This window comes from Crocuta crocuta, unplaced genomic scaffold, assembly GCF_008692635.1.
Source record: "Crocuta crocuta isolate KB4526 unplaced genomic scaffold, BGI_CrCroc_1.0 scaffold1242, whole genome shotgun sequence".
In the NCBI taxonomy this organism is placed as follows: domain Eukaryota; kingdom Metazoa; phylum Chordata; class Mammalia; order Carnivora; family Hyaenidae; genus Crocuta; species Crocuta crocuta.
The window spans coordinates 56,818-61,461 of NW_027529660.1; positions in this window are offsets into that span (position 1 = coordinate 56,818).

Consider the following 4,644-nt stretch of genomic DNA (forward strand, 5'->3'; position numbering starts at 1 on the left):
GAGGGGGCGTCAGTTGTGGGTACAGAGGAAGCCCTCTGGAAGGTGTCGGACACACCTGAGCGAAGGGCACCCCCGAGGCTCGCACCGGTCGTACCTAAAAGTGGCCGTTTCCCTGCGTCCCACCCCAGACGGAATATGGTCAAGCGTTTACCTCTTTGGAGAACCAGATGCATAGCGGTCAAAGTCACGTCGGCGCCGTTCTACTTTCCTTTTCAGTCTGCTGCAACTAGACACAGCGTGTGTGACGTTTGGCCAGCGGCCTCTCTTCTGGGAACTGTCCATTCGTACCCGCCGGCTGTCTTCCGTTCAGGACAGTCACCCTTTTCTCGCTGATTGGTAAGTGTCCTTGACGTGGTCAGGGTCTCAAATGTTTATCATGATTGGAAATCCTTTTCCTCCCCGTGGCTTCATTGTCCCTTTGCTCATGGTCCTTTTCTATGCATAAGCTAAAGTCATTATAGTCTTTTAATGTTATTTTTGAAAGAAAGAGAGAGACAGAGAGAGAGAGATACACACAGAATGGGACCAGGGGAGGGGCAGAGAGAGACACACACACAGAATCTGAAGCAGGCTCTAGGCTCAGAGCTGTCAGCACAGAGCCCAATGCTCGAACCCACGAACTATGAGATCATGACCTGAGCCAAAGTCAGATGCTTAACTGACTGAACCAACCGGGTGCCCCCCCACACTTTAAAAAAATTTTTAAATTTAAATGCATTTACGTCATCAGTTTTTTTCAGTATAATTTCTGGATTGGGTGTCCTATAAGAAGCTCCACCCATGATAACATAGACATGCTCACTCACCATATCCTCTAGTACTTTAAAATTTAAATGTACTGGAACTTATTTTCATGTGAGGAATAACATTGGGATCTAACTCCAAAGATAAGCCGGATGTCCGAGTACCATTTATCGAATAATCCATATCTTCCCCCAGAGTTGAAATGTCATCTACCGAATTCTAAAACCCCTTCAATTTAGTCTTACACTTTTGTTGTTCCACCTAATTTAGGTTGGGCCATACAGGATGGCCTGACTAGGGCAACGATCTTAAGAATGTGGTTGGGAAAGTTGAGAATGAAAGGAGGAAAGAGACAGAGAGCAAGGAGAGGGGGAGGAGAGGGGGAGGAGGGGGAGGAAGAGTGGGAAGAAAGTGACTAGAAGAGAAAGGAGGGAGGAAGAGAGGAAAATGGAGAGAGGAGAAAGAGAGAAACTCTCCCAAGCAGAGGAGACTGATTTCTTCTGGAATGCCAGGAGGAAAGCTCACAGAAGTGTCAGCTGGGTGACATGTCCGGGGGAATCTGTGGCCCTTCAAGGCTTGCCAACAATGCCTGGTGTCCTCACGACAACTGCCAGGAGGCCATCCTTTGGCTCTTTTGCACTGAGGACAGAAACACGGCGAGGTCGGAGACCCAGCTACCGTTGCAATGGCAACGTAGTAACTCACATCCTCTTCTGAGGTGGGCTCTCTCGACGTGTCCACACTTTGGCTCCCTGCACTAAGGGACCCCACCAGCAAGGTCAGAGAGAGGCCGGAAGGTTCCTTCCGCGTCTGGATGCAATAGTGTCAGGATTGGAGCAGCGGTTCCCAGGCTCTGGGTTACCCGAGCCCATCAGAAGCGACTGTCCGCCCCGTGGTCGCCTGTAAGACTGGTTTCCTGGCAGCGTGTACCCAAACCCTAGAATTTGCCTTCGGAGCACACAGGGTCCCAGTCGCCCACTGGCGACAGTTGGGTTCTCTGCTTCCCTCTCCTACGATGTGAATGGGAGTCTCTAGGCCTCCCCCAGCTCGCCAACGATTGTGAATCATCAAATCACCTCACGTCTCCCGAGTCCGTTGCTTGAAACCCCGTGGCCATTCTCATCCGCAGGAGTCAGAGTACCTTGGTTGCAAGTGACAAAACGCAGCTGTAAAGGGAAGTGCCCACTGGTGAGACACTTACGCATGCGCAGAGGGTCCTGTAGCACCTCTGATCAGCACAAGTGTGTGCGCAAACTACGTGAAGCCAGAGAAAGAACCGTGTGACAGGATTAAAGGTAACTATGCCGAATCCTCAAGCAGGACAGAGATGAGTGGCTCTACCCAGTGGAAGGGAGGACAAATCTTTTAAGTCTGGAGGCCTCGGGCAGGGCACTCAGCAGGGTCTTGCCTCCGTAGTGTAGGGGGAAGAAATGAGTCCTACACTGAGCTGTTCTGGTCCCGTGAAGCAAATCTTCAAACCCAAGACTCAAAAGGATCAAGCTTTTTCCATTCACTTAGCAGCATCCCCGGACAAAGCTCAGGACTGTGTTTAGGAAAAGAAAGACATCCGAGGGCACCTGGAGGGCTCAGTTGGTTGAGCCTCTGACGCTTTATTTTGGCTTACGTCATCATTCCAGGGTCGTGGGTCGAGCCCAGAATCTGCTCCAGGCTGAGCGTGGAGCCTGCCAAAGATTCCGTCTCTCACCTTCTGCCCCTCTCCCCTGCTCTGTCTCCAAAATAAAAAAAGAAAATTTTAATCTTTAAAAAAGGAATACAAAGTCATCCAGAACCCCAAAAAAATCACAATGTCTGGCATCCAACCCAACATTACCAGGCATGCAGAGAAGCAGGAAGATCCAACCTTTGATGAGGAGAGAAATGAAGCAAAGCAGGCATCCACATTGGAAATAAAGAAGAAAAACTGCCTTTATTCGCAGACACAAATACCTATATAGAAAATCGAATGGGGTCTACAAAAGAGCTATTAGACTAATCAGGAACTTTAGCATGTTTTCAGGATTCAGCACATTTTAGAGAAAGCTGCTACAGGAACATGTACAAATTAAAAATCAGAGGCTTAGGGGCACCTGGCTTGTTCAGTCAATAGAACACGACTTTCGATCTTGGGGTCCTGAGTTAGAGCCCCACATTGGGCATAGAACTTAAAAAAAAATAAAGAGGCTTAATTTGCCCTGTTAAACATAGGGGACGAGGGGGTCCTCTCCCCTTTCTTTCTTTCTTTCTTTCTTTTTTTTTTGAATAGTTTATTGTCAAGTTGGTTTCCATATAACACCCAGTGCTCATCCCCACAAGTGCCCCCCTCCATGGCCATCACCCCCCTCCCACGCCTCCCACCCCATCAGCCCTCAGTTTGTTCTCAGCATTCAAGGGTCTCTCATGGTTTGCCTCCCTCCCTCTCCCCCNAACTGGTGCAGCCGCTCTGGAAAACAGGGTGGAGGTTCCTCAAAAACTTAACAACAGAACTCCCCTATGACCCAGCAATAGCACTGCTAGGAATTTACCCAAGGGATACAGGAGTGCTGATGCATAGGGGCACATGCACCCCAATGTTCATAGCAGCACTCTCAACAATGGTCCTCTCCCTTTTCTTAAAGCATTTACTTTAGAAAACTTATAAGTTCTCTCTTTGTCTCTTTGAAAGTATGTAATATTTTTAAAGGCCAGGGGCACCTGGGTGGCTCAATGGTTGAGTGTCTGACTTCACCTCAGGTCATGATCTCATGGTTTGTGAGTTCAAGCCCTGCATCAGGCTCTGTGCTGTCAGCACAAAGCATGCTTCAGATCCTCTGTCCCTCTTTCTCTTTGCCCCTTCCCCACTCCTCTCTCTCTCTCTCTCTCTGTCAAAAGAAAGAAATAAACTTTTTAAAAAAAGGCTAAAAGAGCCCTTGCCATCCTTATAGCCCAGGAATGTGTTCTTCAAGGGCCTGGGAAACAGCTCTTTGGAATGTCAACATCAAGCCAGATTGTGTCCCCATGTACAGTTTTTGTGGGAGAGAGAGGCCTAACTTCAGTGGGCACCTTGCTCCAAGTTGCAAAACTAGCTCCTGTCATAAAGATATGAAAAAGCTTATTTTTTCCTTGGATAAAGCCAACTGTATTAGTCTGCTCATGTTGCTATAGCAAAGTGCCTTACACTGGGCGGCTTACACAAGAAAACTTTATTTTCTCACACTTCTGGATGCTGGAAGTCCGTGATCGAGGTGCCGGCAAATTCAGCTTCTGGTGAGAATTTGCTTCCTTGCTTGTAGAGGGCCACCTTCTCCCTGTCCTCACATGGCCTTTCCTCAGTGAAGGTGGGGAGAGAGTGGGGGAGTGAAGGAGGGGAGGGAGGGAGAGGAAGTGGGGAGTGCTCTCTGGTGTCTCTCTTACAAGGATACCAATCTTATCAGACCACAGCTCCATTCTTATGACCTCGTTTAAACTTACTTCGTTTGGGGCGCCTGGGTGGCCCAGTCGGTTAAGCGTCCGACTTTGGCTCAGGTCATGATCTCATGGTTTGTGGGTTCATGCCCCGTGTCGGGCTCTGTGCTGACAGCTCAGAGTCTGGAGCCTGTTTCAGATTCTGGGTTTCCCTCTCTCTCTGACCTTCCCCTGCTCGCTCGCTCTCTCTCTCTCTCTCTCTCTCTCTCTCTCTCTCAGAAATCTGGCCATGTGCAGCAACATGGATGGACCTTGAGGGTGTTATGCTGAGTGAAATAAGTCAGGCAGAGAAGGACAAATATCATATGTTTGCACGTATAGGAGGATTAGGAGGAACTTAACGGAGGACCATGGGGGAGAAGAAGGGGGGAAATAGTGGGGGAAAGGGAGAGAGGCAAACCCTGAGAGACTCTTGAATGCTGAGAACTGAGGGCAGATGGGGTTGGGGGGAAGGGGAAG